This window comes from Lissotriton helveticus, chromosome 3_2, assembly GCF_964261635.1.
Source record: "Lissotriton helveticus chromosome 3_2, aLisHel1.1, whole genome shotgun sequence".
Classification (NCBI taxonomy): Eukaryota; Metazoa; Chordata; class Amphibia; order Caudata; family Salamandridae; genus Lissotriton; species Lissotriton helveticus.
The window spans coordinates 98,464,032-98,478,879 of NC_136062.1; the positions used below are offsets into that span (position 1 = coordinate 98,464,032).

The following is a 14,848-nucleotide window of genomic DNA, read 5'->3' on the forward strand; positions in this document are numbered from 1 at the left end:
GGGTTAAATCCATCGTACTTTTGCTCACGATGCCAAGAAAGTTTGGACCCAGTCATATGGAAATCAATCTAGACCCAGCTCCCCATGTGAACAGTCCCGACTGATCTGCCAGGCCGGGTCCTCCCTAGACCAGAAACAAGCATACTGGAAACAGTTTGGGGTTATCACCCCTCATCAGCAAGGCTAGCTTGAATCCAGTGGCATAGCAAGCATGGGACCCACATCTCGTCATACCCTTCCCACATAGGGCAACACAAAAAGATGATGGGCAGAATGCTGAACATTGTCAAACATGGGCGGAATGCAGAACATTGTCAAACATTCACCCCCAGTCAGATTAATAGCTTACAATATACTGATGACACAATTCTGTTGGATTTAACCGGAGTGGGTCTCTAAAGACAATTGCATGAGCAATGATATTAAAATTAATATGCCTAAAACAAAGATCATTTTATTTGGTAAGAAAAAAAATAAGAAAGGCCACTGGGTGATCGTCAATGAAGCCATTGGTTTGAGGAGAGTGGGTGCACAATAACACACAAAACATCAACCAGGAATGCGGCCACCTTTTTATTTTGTTGTCTTCTAAAGAACAATTTATGTTCTGACACAACACAAAGTGATATAAAGTGATGGAGTGTAAACTAACTTCAACAATTCTTTAAGCGTATGCTTGTATTTAAAGATAAGCTGGGTAACCGTATTGAGAAAATACATTGTAAGAGTTACTGGCAGTCATCCAGAATCCCTTGCACATACTCACAAGCATGATTAAGATCAGAGTTCATCAAACAGCTAATTCTAGACAGCTCTACTTCTTATTGTTGCAAGTTAAAAAGAACAGACCCGTATACTGTGGTGTTTTATCTTTAGACAATAATAAAGGTTCTAGTTGGTTATTTTATTTGGAAAATGTCATAAAAGAGCTAGATGCTAGAGACCTCAGGTTGAAGGAGTTTCTAGACAAATTATTTTCCAAACTAGTAAATTAACAGACTGAACTCCTATCAATTAACCAAGATCATCTTAAGCAACCTTTGCCACTGGAGCTAAGAATAACATTAATAAGATATTGCATTGGCTTGATCCCTATGAGAGCAATTTGGTACCATTCTGGCTATTCATACAGAGCAAAGTCTGAGTCACTGAGTCATGTCATTTATATCTGTCCTCACCTCCTTCTACCTCTAAAATACTGGCTGAGATCAATGTTTAGATGGTTATCAATTAGAACTTGTCAGATAGCGATTGAAACTTGCCTCACAAGCAAATCTGGTCAGTTGACGACTCTTTTCCTTAATATCATGAAATTTGTCTGTAAAGAAATGAATAATTGGTAGTAATTTCTTCCTTGATTTCTAAATTAGAAACCATATTTATATTTGTCTGTATCGATCATTGTAATGAATTTTATTTATTAGACTGTATAAATGCACTTTCAGTCCCTTCTGTGACATAATAATTTTTGCAGATGGTGATTTTATACCAATTGCACTTTTCGTCCTTTTGCTACACACCCATTTTAGCCCATGAAGACTCAGAATATTAGTACTGAGTTTTTCATAATTAATTTTATGCATTTGACAGCACAATTGCACTTAGAGTGCTTTTGATGGCATGATTGTACTTTTGGTCATTAGAATATATAATTAAGCTATAGGTTCATTGTTACGGCTGATTTTATTAAAATAGATTATATATATAATACAAGATTGCACTTTTTGCATTTGAGCCTATTTAGATGAGATAATTTTATCAGCAATGGTCTCTTCTAACCACTTTTATGTAATCCTGGGCGTAGTTCGCTGAGGTGCACTATGCGGAGCTACGCTAAGTGCAAAAAAAACTCCATCCCACTACGCGGAGCTCCGCAAGCGGCGGAGTTCCATAGAAAAATGCAGTTCGCGGTGATTGCACAGAGCGGACGCTTGTTCGCACTGTGCAATCATTGCGAATGGCATCTTAAACAGCGCAAGCGGTCCCTTCTTTCTTTTTTCTGCCACTCAAGTACATTTTGTACACGAGCTGCAGCTTTCTCAACGCGAACAAACAGTTTCTCATCCTGAGAGGTCACGAGCATACGCGACCACTCGCAATGAGAAACCGGACGACCCCGCGTTGAGAAATCTCGCCGGGATGTTTATTTTCCACGCTCGCGCTCGCCAACTTGATGTTGACGATCGCGAACAGGAAAAAATCTCGCCGGGAGGTTGATTTTCCTCGCTCGCAATCGCTAACTTGACGTTGGTGAACCTGAGCTAGGAAAAAAACTCCGCTCCGCTGCGCGAAGCAGAGTTTTTTGGAACTTTGGGAGCGCCACATAATGCGGGAAACTCCGCGAGCGGAGTGGAGTTCACTGCTCAGGCTTACTTTTATGTATTTGGTGGCACAGCTGCACTTTTGGGCCTTCTGCCATATAACCATTTTAGCCTATGAAGACTGAGAATATAAGCATTGACTTTTTTCGTTAATGAATCTTATGCATTTAATGGTATGATTGCACTTCTGATTCTTTGCCATATAATCATTTCAGCCTATGAATGTTAACATTGAGTTTTTTGTATTTGAATTGTTGATCCATGCTGCTCACGTTTTCTTGCTATGGTTCTAATTAATCTTTGCAATAAAGATCATTAATTAATTTGTTCAGCAGCTACTAATTAGTGAACATTCGTTCAAAAGCAGCAACCTGAAGGCCTGATTAAAATACATTTATAACTGTAGTCACCATATTGCACACAGACAACAGTGATATTTATTTTAGAGATGAAAGCCAAATCAATGTTGACATTTAATGTGGAATAAATATTTCGGCAGATATTTTTTTTCTACTTATCCCTTCATCACACAAGCTTTAAAGAATTAAAGTTTCCCATGCCCCCTTTGTAGCTTGTATTTAAAATGAGGTTCTTGCAAAGAAAGAGAAAGAGACACCCTTTGTTTGTTAACTGTGAGAGGACTACTGCCATACAATACCGTCACCGAAAATTTCCCTTCTTGATACAGAAGAAAACAGTGATAGGAATAAATGCTGAAAGCACCTGTGCCTAAGACATATGGTCGTGGAGGGAAAATGTTTTGCGACCTAGTTTATTCTTTGATGATCCAAAACAGAAGCATCATCAGAGCAAATTGCTGGCGGTGGAAAAAGACCAGAGATGCTTTTTCACTGTTAGTATTTCATTATACATCTTCTCAGCCGCATCCGATGGGCCGGTAACCACTAAGCTTTTCTGTCGTGGTCTCCACTCTCTTCTTACTTCAGTCAACGATTGTGCTCTATAAATAACATCTAGACTTCCTCCACTAAATGTCTGGAACTAATAAAAGAAAGATTTTCTACTTATATAAGCAGGCTCCATGTCTCTTTACTCTAGGTACCTACTGAAATGGCTTCAATACCTTCTGAAATGGAATGACTACATCAAGAAAAACAACTTTCCAAACAATAACAATGTAGGAAATTCCATATGCATAGTGTGCTCTCCTTTTTAGGTTTGGCTATGCATAGCTTTACTGCCTGCCTGGGTTCAAATCAATGCAACATTCAGCATACAGCATACAGAGAGGGGCTTTCTAGGAGCAGAAATCAGCCTTTTGGCTGCCATTCTACACACCTCCAAGCGCTGGCTCCATGTAGGGTCTATTTTTTTGACCAGCTCAAGGTATTTTGCAGATGTTTACATTTTTGCCATGACAAATGAATTAGTTTATCAGCTGCACGTGGCTACTCTCAACCTCAATGCCTCCCCAATCCTAATGCATGGTGGAAACCGCTCCTCCCCTCCACAGCAGCCCCTCCTGAAGTCGAAGCGTGCCACCAATACAGGCTGGCACCGGTTCACTCATCCACAGCCGCAGAGCATCAACTGTGCACATGCAGACTCAGAAAGCCACCTGCCCTGCATATCCTGATGAGTGCTTCTGGAAACTTACAACTTGAGTTTTTTTTAAAGATTTGTATTTGACTTTACATAGTCTAACTGATGGCAGCTGTCATAGTAAGACGCAGGAAGCAGGCCCCAGTTCAGGTGAGGCCGGAGGAGCATAGGCCGCCTCCAAGATTCTACCCACAGGCAGGTATACAAAAAATATCTGCATGGATGGTTGTAATTAGCCATAGTCCCAGGTGCACTTTCTCTACAGTATCCCTAATCAAGTAGATTTCTTAATGCAGAGAAGGAGGCAGTCGGCAGGGAGATGAATCACCAGTTTGGTTGAGAGGTTGACGGGGTGGGGGCAGGCAGATGTGCTGCCAATATGTCAGGTAAAATAGCATTAGGATTGAGACAGTAAGCTTTCAACCCTATAATGTTTGGTGACGTTTTAATGTTCATTTAGCCATACTTCAAATGGCAACAGTTTAATGGTGCGTGTAGTCTGGGAAAGTCTGTTGGCAGCAAGGCAGCTTACGGCAGTGCTGCCAGCAGACTATTCATAGTTCTATTCATTGAGGTATTATGCAATGGAAATAGCAAGAGGGTGTAGAGGAACCATATCAGGGAAGGATAGACGCCGGTGGAATTTTAGAGCAATAGCAATGGGTTAGGCAAACTATTTTGCATAATACCTCCATAAATAGAACTGTGAATAGTCTGCTGGGGATGTATGATGTTACAACACGATCAAAATGATCGCGGCACATCACAACGCATCTTTTACAACACAAGTCCTTACCACGTCTTGCACTGTAGGGTGCTGGACTTAGGAATAGTAAGATTTACTATTTCAGCTCCAGCCTACGTACAGTAGGGAAGGTGTTGGAATAGTAAATCTACTATTCCTTAGTCTAGAGCGCCCTCCAGCGCAAGTCGTGGTAATGACTTGCGTTGTAAAAGACGCGTCGTAATGGCACTGCGGTGCTTTGACCGCATTGTGAAGGATGTTTACCGTCTGCTGGCAGCACTGCAGTAGTCTGCTGGCAGCCCCACCCAGTCAACCTCTCAACCAAACTGGTGACTCATCTCCCTGCCGACTGCCTCCTCCTCTGCATGAAGGAATCCAACTTTAGGCACTACAGAAGATCCCATGGCCTCTGCACCACCTGCATGCTCATCCATGGGTCTCAGCCCCAACGTCTCCACCACACAGCTAGTGCCTCTCCCTGTCTCACAGGCCCTTTCCCGAGGGAGGATAGATCAATTCTTGGAAGCCTAGGAAAGCCCATGGCCTCAGCAAAGACTACATGCTACTCAACACCCCTCTCTTCACCCCACACGGAACTGGTGGTGCAAACAAGGGGGTGCACGAGTGTAGCAGTAAGTTGCAGCTGATGCACTTGCTTTAGTATAATGTAGGACAACTTGTGAGAGCTTCTTAGGGAAGGAAGATTTTTGAATCTATGTCATCTGCTCTGAGGGTACAAGATGAATTTATTTGGTATCCTGCAAGAGGATAGTTAGAGAGAAAATTTTCTTTTTCAAATACTTTCAGATTAGGTGCCATCTGAAACAAACCTAAGCAACGAGTAAATCAAAATAGGATCAAGCTTTGGAAACAATCAGGCACATGCATCAACCATTTTTGGAAGCGCAAACGGTGCGATTTGCAAAAATCGGCTGTTTGCGCCCGCAAAAGGGCATTTGCAATGCATCAAGGTTCAAGTTACTCACAATTTGAGAATTCACAATTATTTGTGATTTCTCAAATTGCGATTGCATTTAAGGAATCGCAATTTGCGATTCCTTAAATGCAATGCAAGAACCACTTTAGAATAGCAAATTCGCTCATAGGGAGCGCAAATTACCATGAACTTGATGGTAATTTGCAAAATTCTTAGAAAAATGCACATTAGTGCATTTTTCAAAGTTTCATGTTGCGCACACACATTTTAGGGGTGTAACAGGATGTCATTTTGACACCCTTGCACCCTTGAAATTGCATGTGCAATTTACGAGTACCTATTGGTACTCGCAAATTGCGCATGCAATCTCTCATTCATTCCTATGGGCCTATCGACCTATAGGAATGAACAGGGAGCCATTCCTTAATTGCGACTAGCAATTTGCAAGATGCAATTAAGGAATTTGTAGGAATCGCTATTTTCTCAGCAATTCCTACATGCATAGGCATTTGCGCTTCCTTATTAGCGAATCCTTCTTTTTCACTAATAAGGAATCGCATATGGCATGTTTGATGCATGTGCCTGACTGCATTTAACTCAGTATAGCTAATATAAAATATACCAATCAGTTTATTTCCATGCAACAAGCACTAATGCCTAACCCATTGCTATTGCTCTAAAATTCCAACCAGTGCCTATCCTTCCCTGATATGGTTCCAGTCAGTCAGTCAAATTTGCTTTATTCGAGATAAAAACTCATAAAAGCATAAATACAAACAGACCATTACTACTACACGATATTTACAATGACATATTTGATAGTACAGTTAAAAAAAAGCTAAATTTATAAAAGAAAGCATTTTGACAAAAAAGATTTAAAAAACCAATAAAACAATCAGTAATCATATATTCAAAGGCTGGTAGTAGTCAATGCCCTATGAACTTGTACATCTGCTTTAAAAAACTACAGTTAGGCAGTTTAGATTTTCCTCACACATATAAAAGCTGGAAAAGCACAAATCACAGCAATATATCACTCCCGGGATAAAGCTTTTTTTCTAATGGCCCACATCCAACCCAGATATTTAGCAACCGCAACTGTGATAACCGGTAAGGTGCTGGTGGAGATTAGTCTTAATGCGACCATCCTATCCCTAGTGGTTAACAACTTGCACATTGCTTTAAGCCAAACTCGTCGGGGGATAGAGTAGGCCCTGCAAACAAAAAGAATATGGGCAATGGTCTCTTTATCATTTTTACAAGCTGGGCACATATTGGAAATACCATCGGCCCATCTGCCAGTTAATGCTCTTATGGGGAGGGAAATAAAGCTTCCTGTCTCCGGGTTTTGTAATGCCATCCCAGTAGGGCTCTAAACTGGGCGAAGCTTTAATCTCCAGAAAACGGCCCTCCATAGTAGATGGATCAGCGGCATTCCAATTCCGGTAAGCAACCATTTCCCAGTACTTTTCTTTTAAGATGTCTTTAGGTGGGAACGGAGCTACATCCGGATTCTCCCACAACCCCTGCAATCCCATTCCCACCAGGGTTTTACTCAATTCCTTCAGCCACGCTATCTTATGGAAATCATCCATTTTGATTATGTCCAAAAATCCCTGGGCATAATGGCCAAGTTCTGGAGTAACCCAGATACGTCGCCAATATAGTATAGGTCGTAATCTAGCCACAACAGCTAAGGCATTTCTTCCTAAGTCGTAGCGCAATGGTTTCATTGGTGTGCTTTTAGGGAGACCGGCAAGATTACGCAAAAATTTATTTTCAGCAAGTGTTAGAGATGTTAAGTTATCGTAACCCATATTTCGGCTCCATAAAGTGCTGAGTTTAGAGCTTTTGCCTCATACAATTGAAGTGCTGGCTGTATCGGCTTAGTCAGGGATTTTCTGTGATCTACGGTTATTGCTCCCGCATTTTGGTGAAGTTTTAATGCCGCCATTTCTGTATGCTTCCCCCATTTAACACCTTTTGCCACGTGGATGCCCAGATAGACAAAATCCGACACCATCTCCACCTTTTGACCATTCATAAACAAGTTCCCTCTGAAACTACGGTGTGGGTTAAATGCCATGAGCTTTGTTTTTGCAACATTACCTTCCAGCCCACGGTCAGCACAGAAGTCCTCAAAGATGTTCAAGGCTCGCTGTAAACCACTTGGGGTTTTGGATATGATAAGCGTGTCGTCCGCGAATAATAAAATAGGAGCTTTCACTCCAGGCAAGGTAGGGGCATCTACACATCCCAAAAGCATGCGTTCGACTACCCCATTAATATACAATGAGAAGAGCGTGGGGGCCATAGCACAGCCCACGCTCTACTGGGAATTCTGGAGTGACTTGTCCCTGCCACCCCCACTGTATTTTTGCGTGGTTAGACTCATGCAGCCTCATCACTAGCGTCAAGATCTCATGCCCATCTTGGCTAGCACATTCCATAGCTGAAACCGTGGCACCAGGTCAAAGGCTGCACGTAAGTCGATAAAAGCAGCATAAATGCTGCCTCTACCGAGCACTACCGTCTTCCAGTGGAGTAAAATAAAATGAAATATCTGGTCAGTAGTGCTAGTTAATTTGCGAAACCCAGCCTGAAAAGGGGACAGAATGTTTTCCCCTTCTACCCAGTCTAATATTTTCCCCAGGGTCATTTCTCCGATCACCTTTTGTACCGTGTCATTCAGGCTGATAGGCCTGTAGTTCCCCGGCTCTGTTTTGTTGCCTTTCTTATATATAGGGATTATTATTGCTCCTTGCCAAGACTTTGGTACTGGCGCCCCTAATGCCACGGCATTAGCCAACTTCATAATATACAAGCCCCAGTGCATTTTGTCGTGGAGAAAAACATCCGCTGGAACCCCATCAGGCCCAGGTGCTTTTCCCCTCGAGACAGATTTAAGGACCACTGCTACATCATTAATATTAAAGAGGGGGACCAAAGATAAAGTATTATTTACAAGTTCTATGTACCTATCCTCGGGGCGGCATGCATATTGGGGACTAAAATAGTCCAGCCAACTGTTCTGGGTTACATGGTTTGTAGGTGGTTCGGGTTGACCTCCTTGCCCCCACTTAACAATACTCCAGAAGAGTTTAGAATCCTTTGCAGTACAGGCTGTTATAAGATCTTGCCAGTGTTGTTCGTCCCATTCTTTCTTTGCCCTAAGTATAGTTTTCTTATAAACCTCCCTAGCTGTTCTGACAGCGTTTGGGTCTCTTATTTTAATTGCATTTCCTAGGGATATTCTAGTAAGTCTGCAAGCATCGTTGTATCATCCCACTCTTTTTGGCCATTTATTTTTGCCCATAGGCTTAGTTACTGCCTTAAAGAAGTGGCCCCTTATACTTTCAAAGAAACTGTCATGTAAATTAGTAATTCCCCTCAGGTCATTTTCTTTTTCTATACCCCCTACAGTATCCATAGCAGAAGTTGCTTTATCTAGCTCATCACTAATGTTCTCCAACACCCTGCCGTTCATCACGACTTGAGCCCACCTCACCCGCCTCATGTCATTTGTTGGAACAATGTCAGCTAAGGACTCCTCAACCGTATTTGACCTCCCTGGCTCACTTGCCCACAACTGATAGGTAATGCATAGAGGGTTATGATCACTCTCCTGCCTGACAACTACCTTCATGTCTTCCATAAGGTGCCAAATTGCCATATTACAAATAACAGTCAATCCTACTTTTTGAGCGACCATTGTCGAAGGTATCTTCGCCATGACCGTCACTCGCAGTTCTGCCGTTCAGTGCTCTAAGCTCTCTTTCACAGCATATTGCATTAATCTGGATTATGCTATCGGTCCATCCATCTATAAGATTTAGATCCAGCTTAGGAATCCCCCACTGGGAGTCTTCTTCTTCTCCTGAATACCAGTCACCTGCTATAAGTGGCTCAAAGGTCATGTTTAAATCGCCAGCGATTATCGTGTAGTTTTCGCATGGCTGTAAACCAATCAGATAATCAAGGGCTGCCAAAACCTGGGATTTCCCTCCACCTGACCCTCTGACATACAGGTTGATAATGTCGAAAGTGCCCGAAGAACCCATTGGTAGCCTAATCATCTGAATATCTCTATTGTTAGTTGGGAGCTCTACTACTCTGTCAAAAAGTTCTTGACGTAACCAGATAGTTAGCCCACCTTTCGGGCAACCTTTGGGTCCCTTTAGTGCCGGCACATAAAAGTTCAAAAAACCCTGGAGAAACTGGGGCTCACAGGCCCAGGTCTCCTGGAAGAGGCAGATATCAAAACCCATAATGAAAGAAACCCATTCAGGTGATTGCAATCTGGTGCCCAGTCCCGCAATATTCCAAGATATTATCTTACCCCTATCCCCGCTAAAAATGTTTTGCTGTAGCCCCATGGTAACAAGGTTAGATGTACTTAGACTATTTACCCTTGGAGATTTGGTTCCTGTTTCTAGATCTAAATTTGTAAACATAGGATACCTCCCCCGCACTACTGCTGGGCAGGTTGCCGTTTACTGGGTTATCCCCTGGCTGGCCCACATAATCAGTCCACTCGCCCCCTCTGCAAGCAGCATATGGTTCCTCTACACCCTCTTGCTATTTCCAGTGCATAATACCTCAATGAATGAAACTGTGAATAGCCTGCTGGCAGCACTGCAGTAAGCTGCCTTGCTGCCAACAGACTTTCCCAGACTTCACGCACCATAAGATAACACATTACAGGTGGTGCGGGTGAGGAGAGAAAAGAGAGCAGGAGGGGCTCTGATGGGCACCCCTAATAAGCAGGGGCACAGAGAGGCACCACTGCAAAGAAAAATAAATAAAAACATCAGGGGTGAGGAGTCACTGCCCATGAAACCAAAACAAAAGTAGATAAAAGAGGAGGGAGGCTATTGAAGCTATGCACATATCTGTGTCTCAGTCTGCCGCTTCAAAACACTGAGGTATGTGAGAAATTCGGTTACTGGTTGACTGCAGTGTGAGTCCTGGTCAAGCTGCAACTACAATCCTTTTCCCGGTGAGGCACAAGCCAACCCTAAATGAACCAGCACTCAACCACCTGGTAGCTTGGCATAGAGCATTCAGACTTAAGTTCGAGGCAACATGTAAAGTATTTGTGCACCACTTCAAACAGTATTAGAATGAAAACAACATACACAAATGTACCCACACCAAGTTAGAAAAAGAATTACTTATAATAGATAAGACAAGATCAAAATACCAAAAATACAATCAATAGATCTGGAGCTATGCTATTTTCAAGATTGGCTGGATTGGGAGAAAGTCTCAAGTTCGGGCTGGCGGCAATAGAGAGCAGGCCGGCTGCAAGGACCATGTTAAGCAGGTAAACAAAGTACCTTAAATCCTAGTTTGTAGAGTGATGCAAGGGTCCATGTCAAAGATACATCACGCAGCCAATGCGATGCATCAGTAAGGAGCAGCAGCAAGGTTGCGGTGCGAGGGCCTGCCTCATCGGCGAGGATCCAATCGACAGGGGTTCTGATGAGAAGTTTGGCATCAATGATGCTTCATGCAGTCGGAGTGATGCATTGCTTCTAAGGACCTGCGAGGCTGCGATGCAGAGTCTGAAGTCGTCATCGAGAGTGCAAACGATGGGGAATGCGAGGGCCTGTGCTGAGAATGCCTCACACACAAGCGGTTCTGAAAAGGATATGGGTGGGTGAGGCAATGCAGGTATTAGCGATGGGTTCGATCCACGTATCAGTAGCAATGCTTTGGTTCTACTTGGGGTTGTGCCACATAGCAGATGAGATGCTTCAGTTCTGCTGGATTCACAGAGGCTGGCAGAGCACCAGAGGCCCACGTCCAAGGGTCCAGGACTGTGGTGGCACCACTTGGCAGGGTAGACTCACAGATGGCAGAGTCCAGGTGTGGGGTTCAAGGTTGTTCTGTCCCTGAGACTCTAGTCATGAGACCAGCATCTAGCTCTTGGCATCACTTTGGGATCTTGGGTTCAGCAGATGCAGGTCCAGGTCTACTCACCCAGGCAAGAGGGCAGCAGATCAGCCCAGAAAGACAGCAATCCTTCAGAGCAGCAGTCCAACGGAGTTGCAGTCCTTGTTGCAGCATAGCTTTCCTCCTTCCAGGCAGAGTATCCGCTGATCCAGACTTGGTATCTGAGGTCCAATATTTATAGACAGATGTGCCTTTGAAACGGGGAGAAGATTCTAGAGGCATGCCTTTGGTGTGTTCAGAAGCCCGCCATCCTTGCCCTGGCTCCAGACTACCTACCGGGGGTATGCAGCCTATTCAAGTGTAAAAGTGGTTGTGCCCAGCCTCTCCCTCCCATCATGCCAGTGACTTCCATCCAGACACACCTAAGCTCCCTACTGTGTGCAACTGTCTAGAAGGCATACACAAAGAAAAACTGTCAACTACAGACAGTCATGTAACCCAGAGATAGGGTGCAGGCACCAAATGGCTGACAAGAAAAAGCCAACTTTCAGAAAAGTGGCATTTTCATGGCAACTTAACTCTGCACACACAGGCTGACAAGAAAAAGCCAACTTTCTGAAAAGTGGCATTTTCATGGCAACTTAACTCTGCACACACAGGCTGCAATGACAGGTCTGAGACATGTTTAACCCCTTGCAATCTGGTGACGAACCCCAGCCGTCACGCTCCGCGGTGCTCGTGTGCGGATGACGGCTGGGGTTTGTCACGGCACCGCCCTGTTCGTTTGTTTACCGCACAGCGGCGGAAACGGGCCAGCATCGAAGGGGTTAAGGGTGCTACTTAAGTAGGTGTCACAATTAGCGCTGCAGGCCCAAAATTATCGTATAATTTACAGGCCCTGGTCACAGGTGGTGCCACTTTTCTAGGGATTTACAAGTACATTAAATATGCCCATTTAGTATAGCCAATACTAGCATGTTTTAAGGAGAGAGCACGTTAGCAGTTGTGAAGTGTACAGGCTACTAAAGGCAGCAAAAACAAAGTCAGTAAAACAGGAGGGTTTGAGATAAAAAAAAGTCAAGGGTAAAACCACGCCAAGGTGCAGAAAAAAAGTTACCCGGTGAAATGTGGGTGGCAACCCTCTGATGGAACTTAATGGAGACATCACCCTGGATTAAGCACCGGTGCAAAGAGCCAGTAGATCCCACTCCAAAGTGTCTAGAAAGAGAAATATCAATATATACATACCTAAACGCCCTCTCAGAGGCTGCTATCTTCATTATATATAATTCGTTGTTGTATTATGTTTTATTTCATCAATTCAGCGTGAACAGGATCCAAGAGGGCTTAAGAATGATGTGCAGTGATGACACATTGTATAAAGAACAAGCGGACATGGAGTAATAAACAGGTGAATAGAGTAAATAAGTGCTTTTAGAGTCAACACTTCTGGCATGTGTTGACCATAAGAATTCAGGTAGATAGGTGTGCACAAATAATATATACACAGTCACAAATGGACACAGGGACTAACACAGACTTGTTCATTTCTCGTGCGCCAGCTATCGTGGTGTGCATTTGTGGCTACATGTTTCCTCGGTGTACGCCTATAGTGCTGCTTGGATGTGCATCCACTATAGCAACCCCAAACCGGGTTTGGCAATACTAGTTTCCTTTGAAGATCAGTGGATAATTAAATTAATTTGTGGGAAGAAGATTACCATATTGGCACAGTCGCATGGATTCCCAACAATGTGAAACCCTGGTTCTCCACTACATCCGAAGCTAATATGAGAATGGCCAGGTTGCCTGGCAAGGCCTCTTATTATAGAGCCAACTATTTTAATAATTAGATCTGCGATGAAAGCATGCCACGTTTTCTTTAAAAAAACGCCTCCATGGACCCCACTGGCACGTCGGATACAACTAAGGAGGAGGAGAAGGGGGAACATTGCAGCTGCTCGGCTTGAAGGATCCATGCCTGCAGGCAAACAGACTCTGGTGGAGCCATTCTTTCCTATGTTTGTATTACTGTCTACTGGGACCTAATCCCAGAAACAAGACTAAGAAGAGTCCTGCTGTGGCTCTCACAAGATATTTACACATTAGCTACAAAGTTAAAGGGTATGTGTAGTGAGTTACCTTTCCAATGAAGATCCTTAGGTATAGGAGGTTTGAACAGATTCAGGGTGAGAAGAGGCTGCGGACTACATCACCAGATAACAAGTTTGCTTCTGGAGAGACTGGGAAGACCCATTCCACTTGGGTAAAAGCTCTCACAAACGAATTAAAATGATCTAGGTCCTTGGCAGTCAGTTCAAGAATAAAAAACAGGGCTTTAAAACTCTTGCACAAATAACTTTTCCCTGAAGAAATTGGAACACTCTACTGCAGCTATTGTCTTATTCCACCCAAAGTTGTATTTAACTAAATTATGTATTTTTATTGTATTTCCTTAAACTCCCTTCCAACTGTATGTAATACTCCATTCATTTTACTATTAAGACGCCATGAATTGCTGTTTTTAACGTTTTATGCATTATGTGTCTTTTATGGCCACAATGTGCCGAAATAAAGATTTATTGAATTTAGCTAAATAACCACCTCACCCCATCCCACATGGTGTGGTCTTTTCTATTCATGCAAATGCTGTACACTAAAGTCTGTACTTACTTTTCCAACTGCACATTTTGACTTTGTATCACTGGGACACAATAAGCTTAAAAAATGTTTATAGATTGAAAACGTCACCTTCGCCAGGTATTCGGTCTCTCCGGTCAAGAATGCATGCTGGTCAATTTCACTTGGTCACTTGCACTACTAACCTACCAGCATTGCCAGAGCGGTCATATTTTACAAATCTGCCCAGCCTGAAGGCCTAGCTTGATACTGCCTTGAGGATTGCTCCAATGCCTTTTGAAAAAATAAATCTTCGTGCAAAGTTAGAAATCATCATTGTAACCTTTAACCACCTCTAATACAACCATGTGAACTTCGAGCTAGCAATATAAATTGCCTAAGTTTAATATTCAGAGGACATTTCAACAATATTTGACTTTAGACATTTTCCTTTAACTTAATGCTTTGTACATTTGTTTTGCATGTTTCATTTTCTCTTTCTGTATGTCTTTGGAGCAACTATTTCTTTCATTTTTCACTTACGTATGGTCTAGAGCTTTAATATATTTAGATAATGAATTATATTGTGATGGGTTGATGTACTGACCACAATCCTTAGAACATTATTTCAGTGAATTATTTTCCTCTAATAGCTTGCCTGTGGATTCTCCTACAGACTGAGTTTCGCAAAATTTAAACATGTTTCTGCTGTCCTCTTATAAATCAGAAATAGCCTGATCAGAGTTGTCTGATACACGGAGAGAC

General features: G+C 42.9%; 1 protein-coding gene across 1 annotated transcript in view; it reads right to left on the bottom strand.

Moving 5' to 3' along the window:
* Positions 1-14,848, bottom strand: part of WDR72 (WD repeat domain 72) — a 1,209,089-nt gene that overhangs the window by 770,187 nt on the left and 424,054 nt on the right. The window lies entirely within an intron of this gene.